Consider the following 25,271-nt stretch of genomic DNA (forward strand, 5'->3'; position numbering starts at 1 on the left):
TTGTGTGCGTGTCCTCTGTCCCCCCCCTATGTGTGCGCGCTATTTTTGTGTGTGTGTGTGTGAGAGAGAGAGAGAGAGAGAGAGAGAGAGAGAGAGAGAGAGAGAGAGAGAGTCTGTAAGAGTGTGAGTGTAATAAAAATAATAAAAATAAAAAATGTATATATTAAATCGCTATTGCAATTGGATTTTTTCCCCCTAAAATCGTGACTCAAAGTTTTAAAATGAAAGTGAATAGCAGCTCAGATGATTTGAAGAGAAATGTTCGAGTTCATAGTGAGATCTCTGATTTTTTATTGCAGACGTTATATCTTGGTAATGCAACTCTTAGTACAGTTTGAGATGTTGAGATTTCATCTGGAACTCTATAAAAGACACATATGAGATTACTAAGCAATAGGTGTCAATTGGATCTCTGTTTAATCTTATTGATGTCTAAGAGACACAATTGAGATTTCATTTAGGAGATCTCATTTGGATTTTTCTTTCCTGTAATTCTCGTCTCGTCTTGTCTGATTTCATACAACATCTCAGTCTAACTCAAATCACGGCAGATGTACTGAAGTCTTGATATGAGTCTGACGTTGAAATGGCTCATGTAAGCGCATGTATATGTGAGTGGCTGCGGTTTCCCGTGACCCGTGGGCTTCTGGAGTTGACGTCTCTGAGCTTCAGTGGCTCTGACAGCTGTGAATCCGGGAGCGAGACGACGCGCTCCTAACCTGCTCCTCTGGCTGTCTCTGTCTTACACCTCCACATTAACCTTTCTCTCTCTCTCTCTCTCTCTCTCTCTCTCTCTCCCGCAGATGACACGGCCTATTCAGGTGAAGCCAGCTGACAGCGAGAGTAGAGGAGGTAAGAGATTTCATTCTACCTCACTTTATTGCTCCACACTCATTTATTTTCTCGCTCACTCTCTCTTTCGACTCTTGTGTGCTGGTGATATTAGCTTTGACTGGAGTTGTTCTCACTCTACATGTATATGGTCTGCACTATTTATCGATTCGTTTTAATTATTGGGTTTTTTGGCATGTGCACTCAGTCTCTCGCACCATGTAAGATGCTGCATCAAGATGCAAATAGTTTGATTTGCTGGGCTTTTTAATTAATCATTTTACAATTATAGACCAATTATAGGAAGCAGGGGTTGCATGTTGAGCATATTGATATTTATGGAAGCTACTGAAGTATTTTATTTTTTATTTTTGAATCATTTCCTAGCCTACATTTTAGATGACTGGCATGAAATGTTAGCATTAAAACGTGTCTATTTTTCTGCTCCATCTACACTGCAGAAAATACATTTATCTTAAAATATGATGAATGTGCTTGAGAAGCAAAATTGCATGAGATATTAATACTTGTTTTCATAAAATAAAAAAAGAATATTTTCCCCCTCAAACATTAAGTGCTTAATACAAGAAGTACTAATATTTTTGCTAATAAATATATATTTTTTAAAAATCAAATTACAAAATATATTCTCTGAAAACAAGTCTTAATATCTTATACAAATTTGCTTCTCAAATAAATGTTCAATAGTGTTCAGACGTTTAGGGTCAGAACAATATTTTAATGTTTTTGAAAGAAGTCTCTTCTGCTCACCAAGGCTGCATTTATTTGATCTAAAAAACAGTAAAAACATTAATGATGTGAAAAATTATTACAATTTAAAATAACTGTTTTCTATGTGAATATATTTTAAAATGTGTATTTTTGTGAAAACCACGATGCATTTTTTTAAAAATTCTTCGATGAATAAAAAGTTCAAAAGAACAGCATTTATTTGAAATATAATTTTTTTGTAACATCATAAATGTCCTTACTGTCACTGTTGATCAATTGAATGCATCCTTGCTGAATAAAAGTATTAATATCTTTCAAAGAAATATCCTTTAAATGGTAGTGTATGTTGTTTCAAGGAGATTTTGACTGTTTATTTATTTATTTTTGCATTGTAGCTGTTTCTGAACGTGTTTCTTCAGCGTTTCTCTCTGCTGTTAGTCTCTCTGCCTGTTGTGGGTATTAATTTTGGTTAAAGTGATTGGGTTATAGAGTGCAGATGTGTGCACAGACCTCGTCCTGCTCCTGCCAAGTGCATTAGCATAAGACTGTAAATGAAATAGTCATTCGATCCACCGCTGTAACGGGGGGGGAGCCCAGGGGTCCCGGCGCTCAGCCTGTTTTTCTTAAATATACAAGCTGCAGTGAGGTGGGCTTGAACACGCAATCAATAAAATAGTAGAGCCTTTTTGCCACTCTCCCTATCTCTCTCTCTCTCTCTCTCTCTCTCTCTTTCTCTCTCTCTCTCTCTCCCTTTGAAGCTTTTCTGTGTGTTTGTCAGGAGGTCTCAGGCAAACGGACATGTAATGTATCCGTATGTGTAAAAATGCATGACCACAAACAGAGAGGAGCTGACACTTCACTGGAATACGTGTGGTATGTTTTCTATGTGATGTGACATTTCTGGGCTGACACAAGACTGAGATCTCAGTCTCACCGACATGGTCATGGCATCATGCATTTGCATCTGTAGTGTGTGTATCTTGTGTGTGAAACTGAATATTGTAATAATAATGTAGGGTGGGACTTGATTCTATCTACTGCGATTGGTTGGGATGTTGAAAAGTAGATCCTGATATATATTTATTATTTATAATAATATATTTCTATGGAAGCCTGTTTTCATTACTGAATAAAAAATAATCACATCTTGAAATTCACACTTTTTTCACAGATTGCGTGATGTAATATCGCAATTGTGAGAACAAAGTCAGAATTGTGAGATAGAAAGTTGCAATTGCGTGTTGTAACATTTAAAGTATGAAGTATTGCATTATATAAACTCGCAATTCTGACTTTTTTCTCAGAAATGCGAGTTTACTGTATGTCTTGCAATTCTGACTTTATAAGGGACATGACGTGTGGCCAAGTACGTGTGTCCCATACTCGGAATTTGTGCTCTGCATTTATCTCTTCCAAGTGCACACACATAACAGTGAGTAGTGAACACACACACACACACACACACATCTCTCTCTCTCTCTCTCCCTTTGAAGCTTTTCTGTGTGTTTGTCAGGAGGTCTCAGGCAAACGGACATGTAATGTATCCGTATGTGTAAAAATGCATGACCACAAACAGAGAGGAGCTGACACTTCACTGGAATACGTGTGGTATGTTTTCTATGTGATGTGACATTTCTGGGCTGACACAAGACTGAGATCTCAGTCTCACCGACATGGTCATGGCATCATGCATTTGCATCTGTAGTGTGTGTATCTTGTGTGTGAAACTGAATATTGTAATAATAATGTAGGGTGGGACTTGATTCTATCTACTGCGATTGGTTGGGATGTTGAAAAGTAGATCCTGATATATATTTATTATTTATAATAATATATTTCTATGGAAGCCTGTTTTCATTACTGAATAAAAAATAATCACATCTTGAAATTCACACTTTTTTCACAGATTGCGTGATGTAATATCGCAATTGTGAGAACAAAGTCAGAATTGTGAGATAGAAAGTTGCAATTGCGTGTTGTAACATTTAAAGTATGAAGTATTGCATTATATATATGACTTTTTTCTCAGAAATGCGAGTTTACTGTATGTCTTGCAATTCTGACTTTATAAGGGACATGACGTGTGGCCAAGTACGTGTGTCCCATACTCGGAATTTGTGCTCTGCATTTATCTCTTCCAAGTGCACACACATAACAGTGAGTAGTGAACACACACACACACACACACACACATACACACACACACACACACACACCGTGAACACACCCACGGAGCAGAGGGCAGCCGTTTTTGCTGCAGCGCCCGGGGAGCAGTTGGGAGTTCGGTGCCTTACTCAAGTCTTGGTATTGAAGGTGGTATGTAAAAAAATATATGTAAACAATACTTTATAGTTCACCTTGAAATAAGTAGCTACATGGTAAACTTCTTTACCATATTATTTAAGCTACTGTATAAAAACCATGTATTCACATACAATAACAAGCAAGAATAGTGACTTTAAAGGAAGAAAGGCTGCATTTATGTGATTAAAGATACAGTTTAAACAGTAATATTGTGAAATATTATTACAATTTAAAATAAATTGATTTTTGTGATTCAAAGCTGAATTTTCAGCATCATTACTCCAGTCTTCAGTGTCACATGATCCTTCAGAAATCATTCTAATATCCTGATCTGCTGCTCAAGAAATATTTCTTATTATCAATGTTGAAAACAGTTGTGCTGCTTCATATTTTTGTGGAAACCGTTGCGTATGTAGACAGTAGAGAGCAAAGCAACTGACTAGGTTATTGATACCATTCACAGGAGCACAACAATACACACAGGACAAAGTAAAAGCATCATTCCTGTTGAAAAAAAACCCATCTAATTTAGAGCCATAGCTCAGCATCTTTCAGAGGAAACAGCCCTTGTCTTTTGTAATGGTTTGGATGGACAAAAAACCTGTGGTGAGAGCGTTCTGTCACAAGGCCAAATTCACTCTTCTCTGTCATAAACTGTGTTTATCCCCCGCCTGCCGCCCACTCTCACGCAGAAAATAGAGGGATGTATCTAAAATACCGAAATGCTTTTAGCACCCCAAACAAAAGAGCTTTTTCTGCTTATGGCTCTCCAAATCTAAGCTCAGACAGGCCAAATGTGCCTGCGTTTAGAGAGATCTTTTGTGCCCTGATTCGATGTCTCATTCTTTGGACATCTGAGGAGGAATAAGCTAAAAAAAACAAAAGTAATTTTCAAGAGAAGCTTTCTGATGTTTGAATGCAGCTTATGTGCTGATCATGCAGTGAGCTCTTCATTAGTGCTGTCACTGTATGCTAGGCTGGCCATCGCTAGTACTGCTGCTCATACCAGGGGTTAGAGACTTGAACTAACTCTACTAACCCAAACAGTCTAAACACTTTAAGCAGTGCTTTTTTTTAACTTGAGCTACCATAGTGTAACTAGAAGCATTTGCATCAGGGTTGTGCAAAATTCTAAATTGCCCACATAGCAATTTTTTTTCTGGCCCAGCTCTGGTCTACACAAACCCTTTTCCCTCGGCCACACATGGGCCATAACTGGCCCGAGTCTCAGCCAATTAATAGCCCATTAGTGGCCCTGCACTGCGCCTGAATAGGTTTTAGCATTGGTACCGATTCTCAGCCTTAAGTAAACCAGAAGCCCCAAAACTGAGCCACACCTGAGCCTTATATAGCCCAGACCCAATACAGAATATTAATATTTTATATTGCATTGTGTATTTTTTTTTTTACAGTAATTGGCATTATTTGTGAAATGTTTTGGTAATGTAAACACAAACTATACAAATAAGGTACATTTAACTGAATAGAAAATCATTCTTAAAATCCACAAATTATGAAACTGTACAGTAAAAAATGTATTACATTAAAAAGGTTTTATTATTTTATAAAGAACAAATCAACCAAATCTATCTTATACGTAACGTAGGTATTATTACGCAACATTTACCGTTACTAGTACAAAAACTTTTTGTATATTTGGAGAGATGCTGAAATGTTCAATATTTACAAAGTACACTAAACATTTATACAGTATACAGTCTATAAGTGAAATGTATCAGACAGACAAGTGTAAAGTTAATCACAAGAATTTATTTATTGCAGAATTGCCAAAAAGCAGTACCACAGTAGTCCAAATGACGATGCGTTGCAGTCGCAGTCCTCTCAAGTGGAATATAATAGTTTAGTGTGAGGAGCAGGGCATAATTTAAGTTGTTAGCGCTGAAAATACTATCCCGATCCACTCTGTGAAGGTGTGCATTTCTCACTCAAACACACATCACCGGAAACACACAATCTATGATGAAACCGGCGAGAGCTAATGAGCGTTTGATATCGTTGCTGTATAACATGTTGTAAAACTTCTTGAAACTGCACATTTTGAAATTGTTACTATAGCTACAGAGGAAGGAGATAAATATCGCTGAATTTGAATTTGGATCTGTTCCTCACACAAAGCGTCACATGAAGATTTAGATCAAATTAAAATAATTGTATGATCATTTTACTTGAATGCTTGTGCATGATGACAGCATATTAATAAAATGATGTGCCCTATGGTAAACGAGATATATAAAATATTGCATGATAATGGTTAAATGATCTCTCTCTCTCTCTCTCTCTCTCACTTTATCTGTTTATCCCGATCCACTCTGTGAAGGTGTGCATTTCTCACTCAAACACACATCACCGGAAACACACAATCTATGATGAAACCGGTGAGAGCTAATGAGCGTTTGATATCGTTGCTGTATAACATGTTGTAAAACTTCTTGAAGCTGCACATTTTGAAATTGTTACTATAGCTACAGAGGAAGGAGATAAATATCGCTGAATTTGAATTTGGATCTGTTCCTCACACAAAGCGTCACATGAAGATTTAGATCAAATTAAAATAATTGTATGATCATTTTACTTGAATGCTTGTGCATGATGACAGCATATTAATAAAATGATGTGCCCTATGGTAAACGAGATATATAAAATATTGCATGATAATGGTTAAATGATCTCTCTCTCTCTCTCTCTCTCTCTCTCTCTCTCTCTCTCACTTTATCTGTAAGGATTCTAAGATTATTTGTACTGAGAATAATAATTTATAATTAAGTGCAGTTGAATGCAGTTTACTGATTTACTAATTTGCTTAATTTTGCAATGATAACTTTTCATTCTGTTTTGACTTGCCATTTCAAAGATTAAATTTAAACAGTGCTACACTTCATTGACATTTCTGTGATCATTTAACCTTTATCATGCAATAATTTATTTCAATCATGACAACTCTCTGAACATTTTAGCATGGTGATGGATATGACAATGTTAATGTATTTGGTCTTGGTGGAACAGAACTGCTATGCTGCTGCTGAATGGCTGCTGCTGTTGGTAATTGCTGTAGTTGTAGATTATTGCTGCTGCTGCTGCAAGCAAGTACAGGATCTTGCTACTGCCAATGCATACAGTGATACGGTGCCATGAGTATTTAAGACATACTGCTGCTGCACAAATAGCATATAAAATAACCCAGTAGCAGATTTATACAGGTGGAGCTGGGGAAGGTGGAGGGTTTCAGAGAACTCTGAAAGCGCACTGCAGTAATCTCAAGTGAATGCTAGCCAGCCATATAAATGCAAGGCAGTAAACTCATTGGCTGCATATGCAGCATGAACCAATCAGCTTGTGCCAAGTCATTGAATATCAACTCTCTGAATATCATCAGTTACGTTAACACCCCGTCAGAATGCACCATCTAGAGTTTCATGACTGAACTATATATTTATCTTGTTGACCATGGGTCACATAATATGCGGTCAGGTCACAAGCCTGATTTGGGCCACATGATCACTGAACTGATCTGGGCCACACTCCTCGTCCACCAACAGTCGGCCCTCATATTGTTTGCCATGATCCACACTGTGCCATCATTGCCACACATGGCCCAGCTCTGGCTGAAAGGGTACATGCCATTGCAGACAGGAGGCCAGCAGTGCCAGCTTGAGGCCACATTCGGGCCAAGATCGTTTGCTATGTGGGTGGCTTGTTTTCACTTCATGAGTGTGAACTTAATTCATCATAGGTGATGCATTCTGGGAAATAAAGAGCTATTCTGAATAGATCTATCTATCTATCTATCTATCTATCTATCTATCTATCTATCTATCTATCTATCTATCTATCTATCTATCATCTATCTATCGTTCTATCTGTAGTTCGTTCTGTCTATTAGTTTGTTTTATCATTCTATTACTCTGTTGTTCTATCACTCTATCATTCTGTTGTTGTTCTATCACTCTATCATTCGATCGTTTTATCATTTCATCGTACTGTCTATTGTTCTATCACTCTATCGTTCAATTTTCTATCATTCTATCCTTCCATCACTCTATAATTCAATTTTTCTATTTAAAACATTGAACATTTTTCTTGACAAACTGATCCTTTTTAGTTAAAATTGATAGTTACACGTATATGAATTTCTTTGAATTTTCAAATAATTTTAGTTTACCTTCTTCCATTCAAATTTAAATTGCAATTCTGCATCCTATTTGCTACTTCAATTCAAATTCAGTTAACTAGGAAAATCATTCTTAATTCAGTTTTGAATGTGCCTTGTTTTCCTACTTTGACCATTGTTTGTATTCTTCGCTAAGGCTTTTGTAATTGTTACATTGCTTACTCTCATCCCTATCTTGCATTATATTGTCCTTCAAGGATGTATAAGTGACTTTCACTATTGATGCTACAAGACTATTAGAGAATGTTGATCACATAGTTGCACTCTGGTGGGTTTTCAGCTGCTCAGATTTAGCTTTAGTTGGCCACAAACACTTCACACAGTGTCTTCTCTGGCTGATGTCACTGATATTGGCAGTCCAGGGCAGAAGGGAAGCTCCTGTCAATAGCTTATCAGAATACCAGTGATGAAGGACGTTATCAGATTAGCTTTAACTAATTATTTGTAATTAACAAAGGGTCAATTAGCAGCTCAATACTGATCTACTTTGCTGGTAAATGACATTTACTCGATCAGCACCTGCACTGCGCCCAAAATAACATCTTACTGACAGCATTTTAACATTTACGTGTGTGACACTCAGCCTTATTTATGAAACACAAGCAGAATTAACTGACAGATATAATCTATCTATCTATCTATCTATCTATCTATCTATCTATCTATCTATCTATCTATCTATCTATCTATCTATCTATCTATCTATCTATCTATCTATCTATCTATCTGTCTGTCTGTCTGTCTGTCTGTCTGTCTGTCTGTCTATCTACACTCTAAAAAATGCTGGGTTAAATACAACCCAGTGCTGGGTAAAATAGGGACAAACCCAGCAATCGGGTTGTTTTGGCCCAGCGGTTGGGTTAAATGTTTAACCCAACCTTCTGGGTAGTAACCCAACCGCTGGGTCAAAACAACCCAATTGCTGGGTTTGTCCCTATTTTACCCAGCACTGGGTTGTATTTAACCCATCATTTTTAGAGTGTATCATATATCTATCTATCTATCTAAAGTCCAATTCTTTATTCTTAATTTAATTATCAACATCAACTAATTATTGAGCAGTGCTGTCTCATCATATTGCTGTTGTGGCCATTTTATAAAAGCAACGAGGCTGTAAATGCCTTAATAAGTTACAGTATTTTTACCATAGTTGCTATGGCAACATGAAACACAAAACACTGAAATTACAGTATGCACTGTGCTGATGGAAGGATTTGCAGTATGTTCTAATATCAGTGTAATGTTACACAAATGTGGTAAAATTGCATCATGATCCCATTCCATTGTCTCATGCTGTTTGCATTTGCATGTAGCTGAATGTATTCATTTTGTATAATGCATTTAAAGACTGATGTGGCAGCTTCAGTTCCCTCTCCTCTTTCTAGTACAAGGGATTGTGTGTAATACTAGCCCAAAATAGTAAAGGAGAATTTTGGCATATTGTTTTCTGTGATTTGGGGCGTATAGTATGTGAATGGAGATGCAACCTGAGCATCTGTTCTGGTAGTTAAAGCAGGCTGTTAGTGGTCATGTGCACCTCCTGCTCTGCTATCATAAGAATTCCCCATAAAGATTTGACCTTTACCATCCCGACCTGATCGTTAACCAAATGTCCCATTCATCACCAAGCTCTATTTGTCTCTGTGCAGTGATAAAGCGTAGTGGAGTATTGATTAGGGCCGTAATGGATCTACTCATTGTGGTTGGGTGGGGCTCACTCTGTTTCCTATATGCAATTATCTAGGTGATGTATGATTGTGTGTCTGCGTGCATGTGTTTGTGTAACGCTGTTATCGTCGGCTCGTGCCTCATTGGGACTACAGTAAAATTGCTGTTGTTCCAATCTGGCAACACTCTGTTATAATGCATTTGCTGAGCTCAGGGTTTAGAGTTGATTAGGGCCGTAATGGATCTACTCATTGTGGTTGGGTGGGGCTCACTCTGTTTCCTATATGCAATTATCTAGGTGATGTATGATTGTGTGTCTGCGTGCATGTGTTTGTGTAACGCTGTTATCGTCGGCTCGTGCCTCATTGGGACTACAGTAAAATTGCTGTTGTTCCAATCTGGCAACACTCTGTTATAATGAAGTGAACTCATTTGCTGAGCTCAGGGTTTAGAGATCTCATTCAGTCCAACAGGCCTGGAGGACAGATTTACATGATAACAGCCCAAGTGGAGGTCACGTACTGTACAGGAGTACTGGTCAAAACGTGATGCAGTTGTACAGAGAGTGATATTGATATCTGCTTCGCATTTGGTATTCTCATTATATGGTTTATGGATCCAAACATTTTTGCAGTTTCAACCTTGTTTTCTGTACTTTATTAACAAAAGTGTCATGCTACATTTTAGACACGGACATGACCATACAGCCTTTTAGAATAGAATAGAACTGTATAGAATATTTTATTTAGAATAGAATACTATGAAATAGAATCATAGAATGCAACAGAACTGTATTAATTTACTTAGGACTATCGAAAATGAAACAATATAGAACAACACAGAATAGAATACCATTCAAAAGTTTGGGGTTTAGTAAGATTTTTTTTTATTATTTTTTTTATGTTTATTGAAAGAGGTATTTTATGCTCACCAGTTGATCAAAAATACAGTCAAAACAGTAATATTGTGAAATTGAATTACAGTTTAAAATAACTATTTTCTATTTAAATATATAATAACATGTAATGTATTGCTGGGATCAAAGCTGAAACATTTATAATTATTATTAATGTTGAAAACAGTTTTATATTTTGTATAATAAAAGTAGTCAATTCTTTCAAAAAAGAAAAAGTTATAAACGGTAGTGTATAAACTAATAGAATAACTGTCCAAAGTAGAATATAATTGAACTGTAAAAAACCCCCCACTAAAATAGACCTGTATAGTATAAAAGATAACTCTAAAAAATATACAAAGGAATACAATCATTTAGAATGAAATACAACTATATAGGACACAATGGAACCATATTAAATAGAAAACCTGTATAGAGTAGACCAACATAGCACATAACTGAGTATAACTATAAAGAGAGAATAGAATAGTGAATAGAGTGGCAGACTAACGGATGGGTAAAATAGTGAGCTGGAGTCTTGTATTTTTCCTCAGCAGGGTGAGAATAACAGAAGAGTGGGAAGAGTTTAACAGGGATGAGTGTGAGATGAGCTCTGTGTGATGCAGTCGCTGTGTGTGTGTGTGTGTGTGTGTGTGTGTGTGTGTGTGTGTGTGTGTGTGTGTGTGTGTGTGTGTGTGTGTGTGTGTGTTCTCATACAGCAGCTACATCAAAGTGAGATGTTATTATGTCTCTCTCTCTCTCTCTCTCTTTTTGGCTGGCTGTGGCCCAATGTTTGATTTCATGCCCTAGTTTTGGAGAGGCCTTATCTCCCCTCACCCTTTCTGCCTGTCGTTTTTGAGCACCATCCTGATTCTCTGGGCTGTCTTTAGGATTGATATACCACTGAGAGACAGACAGATGGAGGGAGAAGGACAGAAACAGAGAAGGAGAGACTGTGTGTTTCCACAGATTAGCTTTAGTGAGCTGCCTTTCTGTCTAATGCCTACATAGACAGTATCCTATCTGGAATAAAAGCTCTTCAGCTCTTTTGGACAATCTACATAGGGCACAGGCTCACAGTTACTTCCAATAGAGTGTGACATTAGTATGGAAGCCCGTTACTGCCATATAATAAAAAAGTAAAAAGGAAATTGTGACTTTTTCTTCACACTTTTGACTTTTTTTTTTTCTCTCGCAATTCTGAGAAGAAGGTCAGAAATGCAAGATATACACTTGCAATTGCAAAAAAAATAAAAATGTCTGAATTGTATGGAAGCCCGTTTCCACCACGATTATTTCTCACAATTCTGTGAAAAATGTCAGAATTGCGAGATACTCGCTTATCTCACTTTTTATTCACAATTCCACGTTTATATCTCGCAGTGCAGACTTTTTTTATCTCATAATTGTTGTTATATATTTCACAATCTTTTTTATTTTTATATCTTGCAATTTTGAGTTTACGTCTAGCAATTCTGACTTTTTTCTCAGAATTGCGACTTATTTCTCGAAATTGCGAGTTCATAGGCTTTCTCACAATTCTGACTTTATTTCTCACAATTCTTATTTTATATCCTGCAATTCTACCTTTTTTATTTTTTACATTTATTTTTAGTTTATAACTCAAAATGGCCAGATTGCTAAATAACTCACAATTTCTGAAAAACAAATCCAAATTTCAAGATGTTAACTTGCAATTATGAGGGTGTTTGTTTCATGGTGGAAACAAGCTTCTGTAGAATTGTGAGATGAAAAAAGCTTTTTTAAATTTTTCATTTCATGAAGGAAACAAAAAATAGAATTGCACGATGTAAACTCAGAATTAAAAAAAAACAAGAGAATTTATATCTCGCAATTCTGTTTTTGTTTCTGCCACAGAATACATTTTTTACAAAAAGTTAATTGTGACTTTTTATCTTGCAGTTATGAGTTATTTCCTTGTAATTCTATTAGGGAAAAAAAGTCTGAATTGTGAGATAAAAAGTCGCGATTAACGTTTTTTTATTCTTTTATTCTATGGTAGAAATGAGATTCCACACATTTGCATGTTGCTAACATATGGCTACTCAATTATTGGCTAAACCAGACTATTTAATTACTATTTTTGTTTATTGAGTGCAAATTAAAGTACATTTATAATCAACATTTCTCTCATATGCAATCTTTAATGGATTTTTCACAATGCATTTTGGATGATCTCCTCCTTAAAGGATGCTGCCTCAGTTTTGACCAAAATAATCTACTTTTGCTGCCTATATTTCTGCATCGCCTGTGATGCATTGAAATGCTGTCTATGTAGGCAGCACACCGGGTTTCAGAACACAGCTGCTCTCTCTGCTCTCTTTCACTCTCTCATGTGTTTCATTTTCTGGTGTTATTAAAGTGGTTGGGTGTGATATGTGAAGCCGGTTGAGTCCCGTCCCTCAAAGCTCTGGGAGAATGATGTTAAATGAGTCTCTCTATGAAAAACCAAACCCCCATCCCTCCCTCCCTCTCTCCCTCCTACTCTCTCTTTCTGTCTCTCTTTGAAGTTCACGCCATCTGACTGGCTGCTACATCATTTATGTCCAGTTCAGCGAGCTCACAATACATTTTAATCACTGTACCTATTCACCTGTCTTCTCTCTCACTTTCTGTCATTTTTGCTCTTATATCTCAATTTGGCATGATAAAAACTGTATATTTATATTGCCAAAGCAATGCAAAATAAGTGAAATGAAGTAAAATAACAATAGTGTAAAATTAGTATACTAGTATTAACAAGTAATGTTAACAAGTGCAATAAAAAAAGAGTGCAAAATACATTATTAATATATTCCTGTACTTTAATGGTTTTACTGAGCTCGGTATATATGAGGTAAAAAATCAGGTGTACGATTTCATTTTATAAATAAAATGTTAAAATTAACAAACAGCAAATTTAACAAAGGAATACATTAGGACAGTAACAAATTAAAGTTATTACGATGTATAAAGTGTAAAATCTGATTTGATTTTACAATTTTGACAAAATTCGATTTAAAATATAATGCTTTATATTTATGAGATTAAGTACATTTTAATATTTCTAGCAGGGTTATTACAGCAAAATGTGTTAAAAAATGTTTGTTACTTTAAATAAAATGTAAACTGAAATAGAATAAAAAAAACGTAAACTTATTTTATTATTATTATTGGTTAAGTTTATATGCTAAAATAAAACAAAAACTGAAATAAATAAAAAAATATATATAATTAATAAATTAATTATTAATACTTTTTCTGTTTCAACTGTTCCATAAATTTGTACTCCCTCTTTTTTTTTTTTTTACTAATCTTAACACTGCGTATTTCCTGTCATTAAACTGTTTTATCTTTGTGTGACATAAGCATGAAGTAGATTTCTATATTTTCTAAAGTAAATGTACGTAGTGTTTGCCTGTTCAAAACTTCACATCACAATGATAGAATGTTGTGGGTGGTTGCTAGGGCGTTGCTATGTGGTTATTAAGGAGTTTGGCGTGGTTGCTAGGTGGAGTCAAAAGAGCCCACTCAGAATAGTATTATCACTAACGCTTGGTATGAGCAGTAGTAACAGTAATAACATGCTAACCCTTTTAGCATGCTAATTTGTCCACTTATTAATTGATTCCATTGACAGGTCATTGTCCAGCTTCTGTAGATGGGTTTGCATGCGGGCAGCGGTGCATGTCTGGTTTGGCCCGTGTGATGGATGGCGTTTAGGGATGATATGAGCCGAGAGGTCCGGCTTCGGTCATTAGCGGAGTCACCAAACAGATGACCTGACACATTATGCCTATAATAAAGAAAACCTTCATTTTCTTAGCTATTGATCTACAATCAAAGCAAATGGGCTGTGCACTCTCAGAGACATGCCTTCTGCCTGCTCTCGGCCAATGCAGGACGTGCTCCTGCGCTCGGAGGCCCGCGCAGGACTCGCGCTATGGATCCCCGAGGTATACAGAGGAAAATAGGGCCACCTATCACAGCTGTCCGTGAGCTGGTAATGGGTTTTTTTGGGGAGAAGCAGTAATAGATGTGAGGAAAACAGAGGAAAATGGATACTAGAGGAGGGGAGAGACATTACAGAGTTTTACTGTGCATTTGGGAGCCATTCTGAAACTCCTCTGCGCCACAGAAATAGTAATCGTCTTAGAATGCTAAATAGGCACCTTGAAAACCCTCATCAAAATCTCAGCGTGGTGCGTTCTCTTTTTCAAATCCTACATTTTTCTTTTATCCGTCTTTCTTGTGATTCATATTTTAGTGAGTGCTTTGTTGGGACGGGTGATGCAGGCTTCTCCGGCTCCAGAGACGATACAGAGAGGAAAGGAAAGACACAATGGATTCAACCACGTGTGATCTGCTACTGCTACTTAGCACGTTTGAGAGGGGGTGGCTTGGTCGAAAGCTGATTGGTTGCCGCATGAGTGAACTGTTCAATGCCATTTTTAACACTTAACAAATGGATAAAGAAAAACATTTGGCAAAATTACAAATAAATAAATCAATCGAAGCGAATGGAAAATTGGTAGAGAAAAGCAGCTGGCTAAACATAAAAAAATAAATGAATAAGTAACTGCCAAATGCTTTTCTAAAATGCTATTTAAAATTAATTAATTAGCTAACTATTTTATTTAACTGCTTTACATAACTGTTTTTTATTTATTTACATTTTTATTTTCAATTTAAAAGAAATTAATTAAATAACAGTTTTATATTTTTCAATTGAACAATATTTATTTATTTGTTTATTTTTTTAAATATTTTATTTACCTGCATTTAAAAAAATTAATTATACAATTTAAATTGTTATGCTGTTTATGTTTATTTTTATGTTTAAGTGTCACTCCTAGACCCAAGTGTAGGTACGTTTTTGTTGTAATTCAGACCTAACATTTGTGTTGATGCTACAATCCATAAGCATAAAAGGTTTTCTAAAAGCAAGTAGACTTGGTTTTGAAAGCTTTATTAAATTGCAGGCAATATAATGTCCACATGTATTTATACAATATATATATATTCACTAATTCATTTGAGCATTTATGCACATACACACTGTATGTTTTCCTCTTAGTATTATGCTTTGGAAAAAAGCAGTCATAGTTTTTAATGTAATAGTTACTATTCTTTTGATGGGTCAAATAACTGCTTAACCTACCCACTCTGATTAGTTAAAGAGATTCACTCACAAGTAAAAATTCTGTCATTGTTTGCTCACCCTGATGTTGTTTCAAACCTGTATGATTATCCTGTAAGATATTGTGAAGAATTCTGAGGTCCAACAACATTGGACCCCATTGACTTTCACTGTTATGAAATACTTTTATTTAAAAAAAAGGAGACTTACAGGTTTGGGTACGTAAATGATGACCGGGTGTAGATTTTTGGGTCAACTACGCATTGCCCTGCAGCTAGTTTCTCATGACATAAAAAGCACAAGACACTGCAATGTTCATGTAATCTTTATTTATAACAAAGATAAAGCAAATAAAAGTTAAGGCTAATTATTAGGGGAAAAACTTCCGTCCAGACATCTGGTCACTTTAGGTCTATCATGTCATTCGGGGTCGTGCTATAGAAGCACCATTAAAATCTCATAACCACAGCACACACAAATGAGGACGGATATTTGTTATACGCTTGTTAAACTCTGACATTTTGTTCCATTCTTAAAGGATCACTAGACTGAACGTTAGCTTTTTTACTCGCATGGAAAAAATTGCTATTCTACGTTCTGTTAATGATGCAAACTGTGGCTAATTGTACACTATGATTGCATTACGGTCTGCATTATAGATTTTGTTATAGCTTTTAAGTTAATTGGCTCGTGATGTATTGAATTGGACAGAACTAGCTGACTGAAACGCAAATGTGGGTTTAGACTGGCTATTGCTTGCTCTTTCAAGAAACCAATAACGTCTTAATAGAACGCCCATCGCTGTGTGATTCAGTCGAACGGTTCGAACACAGACTGTGATTTCATAGATTTACCTCTGGTTGTTTTAACCTTGCAACCTTGTGTTAACTAACATTAAATTGGAAAGATTTTACACTACTGTTCAAAAGTTGTTTTTTTTATGCTTTTGTTTATTAAGGATGCATTAAATTGATCAAAAGTGACAGCAAAGACATTTAAACTGTTACTAATTATTTTTATTTCAAATAAATGTTTTTCGTTTGAAGTTTTTCATCAAAGAATCTTGAAAATATACCAGTTTGTACAAAATATGAAGCTGCTTTCAACATTTGTAATAATAAATGTTTCTGAGCAGCAAATCAGCATATTAGAATGATTTCTGAAAGATCATGTGACACTAGAGACTGGAGTAATGATGCTGAAAATGCAGCTTTGCATCACAGGAATAAAATACATTTTACAATATATTTACATAGAAAACAGTAAATTGCTGTAATGTTAAATTGCTATAATGTTTCGCAATATTACTGTATTTTTAAACTTTTGAACATTAGTGTACCATTTTATCTTTATATATATATATATTTATATATATTTTATCTAATTAAAGGCAGAAAGGCATGACCTGCAAAGTCAAACATATTCCCTCTCCGTGAAGCCTTGGGCGAGAGGAAAATTATTCCAGAGGCAAAGTAAATTATTTCCGTTAATACAAAAAAAAAATTTCTTTAGAATAACATGAACCGAATACATGTGAACTGTGAGAACATGTATTAAAAAAGAAATATAGCAAGGATCTCATTGTGACGAAGTTACTATCAATTGATCTACTTTTTATTGCTTTCATTGCATTGCATCATGTGCTTACTGCTGACTTGTGTGTTGCATTATAGATGGTATGTGTTAAATTTTAACATGCAGAGCACACAGTAATCAGCAGGACTCCACAATAAGGATCTTTTCTGTCAGTAGTTAATATATTTATTGGTCCTACGTAGTTTTTCCCTGTCTTCCCCTCAAAAATGTGAATTAAATTATGCAAATGTTTACTTTACAGGCACAAATAGTTTCTCATTTATAATAGTAGCTGTAAATGAGTGATGTTTTGCACCGTGTAACATCAGTAAGTGTTAAACCATTATACTTATTACTATAAGTCTGCAACAGTATATGATGCAAAATATTACTGATTTGCTTGTATTGTTTTCAACCCATTTAAGACACTTTGGACAGATTTTTTTCTTATAGCTAGATAATATGACACCTGCACAGAGTTTCTGTGGGTCTTAAAAGGGTCTTACTAAGGCCTAAAAAGTTCTTAAATAGGAGCAGAACGTCTTAAATTCATAAAGTCTTGGCATTAAATGTTGCATCATCAAAAAAATTTAAAACATTTATACACACACGCACACACACACACACACACACACACACACAAATTGAACTTATGAAATCTTGTTTTCTGAGAAACTGAGCAAAATTGAGTGACTTTATGCTTAAAACATGAACGAATATCTGTCAATGGGGAATTAAAATGCGTTGTTGTTTTGAATTAAGTAGATTTTTGAGCCCATTGGCAGATATTTGTTCTTGTTTTAATTCAGACAGTTTTTCATTAGGACTTCTTGTTTTATGTATATTTGCTTCTCAAGTAAATATATGCTGATTTAAAAATCTTTAGATGTTTACACTAGAAAACAATACAAAAATACTGATGAAGAGCATCACTTTTGATCAGAAGGTACAGTAAAAGCTATTTTCATATTCTAGTTAAGCTGTTTTTTTTGATTGAGTGACTTTATGCTTAAAACATGAACGAATATCTGTCAATGGGGAATTAAAATGCGTTGTTGTTTTGAATTAAGTAGATTTTTGAGCCCATTGGCAGATATTTGTTCTTGTTTTAATTCAGACAGTTTTTCATTAGGACTTCTTGTTTTATGTATATTTGCTTCTCAAGTAAATATATGCTGATTTAAAAATCTTTAGATGTTTACACTAGAAAACAAGACAAAAATACTGATGAAGAGCATCACTTTTGATCAGAAGGTACAGTAAAAGCTATTTTCATATTCTAGTTAAGCTGTTTTTTTTTGTTAAAAGAATAAAAAAAGTAATGGAGATCTGTTGGAAGTAGTATTTTCAAACTTTGAAGCATTGCTGTTTGCTAATACAAGACATTTACATTTAGAGAACATTTTACCATATTGTGTTCCATTCAATATATTCCTTAAATTGTTTACTTGGTCTTAAAATGTCTTAAATGTACCTTCAAAAAACCTGCAGAAATGCTGATCCTGTGAAATTAGTGTTTTCAGTAACTGTGTAAATGTGGGTCTGCTTCTGTTTCTGGCTGTTACTGTATTTTCTCATTTACCTTTAATTCCAGAGCTGAAGGACCTGGACCAGGTTGTAGCACAGACCATAAGTTAGTTTAGTAGGGTGTTTCCTTAACTTAAGAGGTTTGGTGTAACCAGCTGAAGTTTTCACCTCGGTGAACTCTGTGAAATAAAGTGTTCGCTCAGCATTAATGACCCTCTCAGAGCTGTGTTTGTTGCTGTGTGCATTAGCAGGTAAATCTAGCCTCTCCTGTGTGTCCTGAGCTCAGCCGGGCTGATTTGATTTCATCTGAAAGGTTTGCAATGCGGAGAGAGCATTCAGGCTTCACTGACGCTGATGTGTGTGTGTGTGTGATTGGGGATGGATTTGCAATCCTGTCAACAGTTGAACTACAGATATGTTTTGTTATTCCAAAATGGAAAAAGAAACAAGCATGTTTTATTTACATTATAAAACAGATAGTTCTGCTTCTGAATCTATTTGGAGTAGCTGCTTTAAGGCCACTATAACATATACTTTTTATACTTTTACTGTGAAACACTCACAAGACATCAGTTACTGCATAACAAAGCCCTGTCAAATACCCACTACCACCTAGCAACACCCTAGAAACCACCCACAACATCTATTGCAACAACTTTACACCCTAGAAATCATGCGCAGCAATCCTAGCAACCACCCAAAACACCCTCACAACCACTGAACCACACCCTAAAAACCCCACAGCATCCTAGCAACACCATAGGAACCAAGTAATAACACCCTAAAAAAATTACTCACAACACCCTTGCAACCACTTCACAACAATATGCTAGAAGTCACTCCCAGCATCCTAGCAACACCCTAGAAACCACCCACAACACCCGTTGCAACAACTTAACAATGCCATAGATATCACTCACAGCATCCTAGGAACACCCTAAAAACCATCCACAACACATTATCAACCGTTTATAAACCACCCACAACACCTTCTCAACCACTTAATGATGCCATTGAAATCACCCATAACGCCCTCGCAATAAAAGTGTAACAACACCCTAGAAATCACTCACAGCGTCCTAGCAACACCCTAGACACCACCCACAACACCTCACAACCACTTAATAGTGCCCTAGAAATCACTTACATCATCTTAGCAATACCCTAGAAACCACCCACAACACCTCACAACCACTTAACAGTACTCTAGAAATCACTTACATCGTCCTAGCAACACCCTAGAAACCACCCACAACACTCTAGAAACCACTTAACGATAACCTAGAAACCACCCACAACACCCTCACAACCACTTAATGATGCCATAGAAATCACCTATAACACCCTTGCAAAGAATGTAACAACTTAGGAATCACTCACAGCATCCTAGCAACACGCTAGAAACCACTCACAACACCTCACAAGAACTTTCCAAAGCCCTAGAAACCATTCATAGCATCCTAGCAACCTCCTAGAAACCACCCACAACACCTTCTCAACCACTAAATGATGCCATTGAAATCACCCATAACGCCCTCGCAAAAAAATTTAACAACACCCTAGAAATCACTCACAGCATCCTAGCAACACCCTAGAAACCACCCACAACACCCTAGAAATCACTTACATCATCTTAGCAACACCCTAGAAACCACCCACAACACCTCACAACCACTTAACAGTACTCTAGAAATCATTTAAACCAGTTAAACTCTGCGGACCCGGATACGGGTCCAAATCGCATAAAAAATGTTTATGCTTCATTTACATAGCCTTCCTTATATGGTATCAGCCCATATACAATTTACAAAGAATACCATTCCTTTTGGTTTTTATATTCATAAAGCAGTAAAATTAAGCTTAGAAATGTATTCGTCCCACACACAATTTTCCGCCTAACCATTGCAAACTTTTTTTACGAAGAATGTGTATTTGATATATTTTTCACAATAAAGTCAAGTCATATATCACAAGAAAGCTCTCATTCTCAGGAATTTGACGATGTGGATTATTTAATTGTGTGACAATCATAGATCGAATTATCTTCAATTGAATTGCGATGTAAAAAAAAAAAAACAGAATTTTTTATTGTGTAACATTTCTACTCGTGGCACTGCTTCAGTTAGCCGCAAACAGCCCCAAATATCTATAAACTGGGGAGACTTTAGGAGTGATTCTCCGTGAGTTTGAGAGTGTTTCCCTTTGTTATGAAACGTGTTAGCTATACTAGCACTCTGATACAATGTTTGCTGACAGAAAAGTACAGTACATTATGCATTTCAGTAAGTATACAGTAAATATACATGGATCATTACAGTGCGGTGTAGATGAGCTAACATATGTTTGTTTGACGCTGTGAATGTAGAATGTAGCTGCATGCTAGCGAATTAGCTCAGCTCTGGACCACGGAGGCAAGCAAAGCTGGATGCAGGGATACAGAGATGAGTGCTCAACTGATGCTGAGGTGAGAGATGCTGTGATCACTATCCCAATACAGAATGCATATAAATGGAATGATATAAAGCTGGAGGATATGGATTCTATTTTAGGTTGTTATAGACCATATAAATATTATAATGTAGACAGTCTTGAGCATCCTGAAAGAATTAAACTGAGTGTAGAAATCACAATATGAGAAATTTGGTCCAATTCGCTTGTGCATTTTGTATATTATTACTTAGAAAAACATAAAAATGAAACATAATTCAATCAATAATCAATTAAAGTGCTTATGGCACAGAGTACAATAGGATTGTGGGGTTAATGTGTTTTATAAAGCTTGTTTTTGCAAGGGAAACTCACCATGACACATTTCGACATTTTCAATCGCTTCACAAATAATGTTCTAACTCCTGTTTAGAAGCTGTTATTTGAAAGATTCTTTTTTCTGGTACTTCTTGGCATATAGTGGCATCAAACTAAGTAAATTGCAGAGAGTTGAACCTAACAGAACCTGAATTACAGAATTTCCAAAAAATATATTGATTTAAAACTCCAAAATCGCCTATGTTTTTTTGTGTTTATAGTAATATTTGAAAAGTACATAATGTTATTTATAAAGAATTACACTCATATTTTCTAGTTCAAAGGGTTTTCTTTACAATGAAACCCTTTTTTTTCATTTCCTCCATTGTATGTGTGTAGGGCAAACATTTGAATTTGAGTATGAAAACTTTAGGCGAAAATACCAAAAAACGCCCTGAGCTTAAAATATGCATTGTCCTAGCAACACCCTAGAAACCACCCACAACACTCTAGAAACCACTTAACAATATCCTAGAAACCACCCACAAACCCCTAGCAACCACCTAGCAATGCGAAACCACCCACAACACCCTCACAACCACTTAATGATGCCATAGAAATCACCCATAACCAGCGTTGGGCAGTAACGCATTACTTAGTAACGCATTACTGTAATTTGATTACTTTTTTTGTAACGGAGTAATTTAACGCGTTATAATATTCAAAATAGTAATTAGAGTATTGTTACAAGACGAAGTCTATACGTTACTGCCGCGTTACATTGCTGACAGAATGCAGTGTTTTATAATCTAGAGATGTGGATTAGAGACCTGCTCTCCCGCGAGACCCGACGCAACAGAGTGCAGCGCGGGACAAGATGGGCGAGTGCTGGTGCGGGCGGGTAGACACTCGTATGCGGTGCTCGGGAAAGTTACTTTTAAAAGTAATGCATTACAATATTGCGTTACTCCGTAAAAAAGTAACTAATTACGTTACTTAGTTACTTTTTATGGAAAGTAATGCGTTACCTTACTTTTGTGTTACTTTCGCGTTACTTTTTAAATATGAGCAGGGCTTGATTGGTTTTAATATAAGTTCTATTTATAGCAAATGTAAAAGCCCTTTCACACCAAAAAGTGTAATGAATAAACCTCAGGCTGAAAGGAAAAGTAAATTCAAGTCTGTGCAGTAGAACGCAGGAGAAGGTTCAAAACTCTTCAGCAATAAAAAAACAGTGAAGCACAATTGTTAGTTTATCTAAAGCCTTTTTTGCTTATTAGTATGGCTGAACTCAACTGGACCACCAAAGGTCAGCAGCAAAGACATTGGTTAATAAAATGGGATTAGATACATTTGTGTTATTTAACATATTTAATTATTGCAGGTTTGCGTCATTTTCTGAGTTTGCATTTCACTGTTTTAATTAATTTTGATGAATACTAAATCTGTTTTTTGCGAGTGGGATGAATTAATGCACATTCACATTTAGTCTAGAACTACAGTAACATCATGTTCACACAGCGCACACAACTCCTCTGTACTTCCGATTTCTCCCAGTATGGGGACAGGAGAGCTGTCAGTCAATAAATGGGAAAACAAAGTAACTGGCATTACTTTTTTTGAAACAGTAACTCAGATATTTTCTTGTAAATTAAAAAAGTAATGCGTTACTTCACTAGTTACTTGAAAAAAGTAATCTGATTACGTAACTCGCGTTACTTGTTGTAATACGTTACCCCCAACACTGCTCGTGTGTGTGCGGGATGCGGGAGAATAAAATGATTCACGGGACTCCCGTAAAATAGAAATATCTAAACATAAAATATATAAAACAAATAAATTGTTATACATCTATTGTACAAAAGCAACATGAACTAATATAAAATATAAACGATTAACAGGTGCAACCGTATGCAGAGTTTCTATTTTCTATTTACACGTGTTTGCCGCGTTGAGCAATGCAGTGCTGAAATTTGCTTGCTCATGAATCCTCTCATTATAACACACAAATTGTAGACATTATGAAAGATTCGTTATGCGTATATTTATTGTGTTATAACAGATATTTGTGAGATTGCGATGAACTGAGATGTCTTTTAGAGATTATAAATGCAGCGCTCTTTGCTGGCATTCTGCCATACCAAACCATGCACGCAGCAGCCGCTTGCTTTAGTTAAAAATAACTGTGTTCTGAAATCACTCACGGCATCCTCACAACTACTTAGCAACACCCTAGAAACCAGGCACAACAGTCTAGTGTCATAACAGTGACTTTCTATGAGCTAGCACTTTGTTTCTTCATAAGTTGTAAAAATGTAGTTCTTAATACAAACGGTTCTATTATTTGTTTATTATTTAGTTGTCACAGTTGTCCATGTCACAGCACCCAATAGCTGTAGTAAAATCACTGCACCACATGGCCACTGTATTTAGTGATCACTGCATGTTAGTGCTGTTCTCTTAATGATAAAGTTAACTTTATCATGCTTTCCTCTCCACCTGTCAAGTCAAAAGTGTGTTGATGTGGGTTAAATGGGGTAGCGCTTCAATTTAGCTGCAACACACACACACACACACACACACACATGCACGCTCTCTGCTGCGGCTGCATTCACTGACGTTCGCTGTCATCGCTTTTAAAAACAAACAAAGATAAAAAGCCCTTGCGTTCTCGCCAGTCCCATCTGACTGCTCTCTGAGCAAAGAAAACACATCCGACATGATGAAGGTGTAAACTACCACTCCACCTGTGAGACGCTTTTGTTTGTAGGACAACTGCTTAGCATATTAGAAAAATATAACCCAGCGATAGAACAAAGTCTGTTTATCTGTTCAAGGAAAAAAAAGTTGGGGGATTTAGTAGCAAAGAGGGAAAAGGGTTTGTACGGTCAGGCTTTTGCAATCATCCACATGAGTCCTGCTGAGAAATAAAGGGGCATATTTGTTTGGGCTCTCAGTTGTGTCAATGTTTAAGCCTATTTACAACTTTTAATCGGCTTAGAGCTTCCCGCCTCTCTTTCTCTCTAAACGAATATGAAAAAACAACAAAGCATTTCTTGAAAATGTTTTGTGCATTTGCAGCATTGCTCAAGTAACAATAACTGTTGATCTACTTTCTAGGTTTAATTTAGTGTTTTACTGTGTGATTTTGTACAGTAGATCATCACTCAGCTCCGTTCATCTCTAGATCTGTGAAATATATCGTTTCCAGTCCATTCTCACAGGAGGAGCATTGTTTCAGAAGATTTCGCAAAGCCTCTGATGTCTTTAGCATGTGTTTTGATGCTTTGAGATAGAAATTGTTTCAAAAGCTGGATGTTGAAATATTTAGTGGTGTTTGCTAAGTCAAGCATTTGTGTTATTATTGCTCATACTTTGCACGAGTGATTTGAACCATCTCCTCTGACCGAGTATAAGTGTGGAGCTGTAAACCACACATTCAAATATAATACACAAGCACTTAATACACAATACACAAACATACAGTATGTGTATTAACTATAATATCATGTGAAAAATGCAACCAAATCATTTGAAAATAATATCAGGTTTTCTCGGACCCACATTAAGTGTGTCAGACCCACAACCCATGTGGCATTTTAAATGGCATATTTATATGCCATAATATGCCACATGGCATATTTTTAAATATATATATATATATA

The 25,271-nt window shown here is 36.0% G+C and overlaps 1 pseudogene; it reads left to right on the forward strand.

Annotated features, from left to right (window-relative positions):
- LOC107596266 (CUGBP Elav-like family member 5) overlaps positions 1-25,271 on the forward strand; it is a 173,678-nt pseudogene that overhangs the window by 89,655 nt on the left and 58,752 nt on the right.

Source organism: Sinocyclocheilus grahami, unplaced genomic scaffold (genome assembly GCF_001515645.1).
Source record: "Sinocyclocheilus grahami isolate Dianchi unplaced genomic scaffold, SAMN03320097.WGS_v1.1 scaffold216.1, whole genome shotgun sequence".
Taxonomy (NCBI): Eukaryota; Metazoa; Chordata; class Actinopteri; order Cypriniformes; family Cyprinidae; genus Sinocyclocheilus; species Sinocyclocheilus grahami.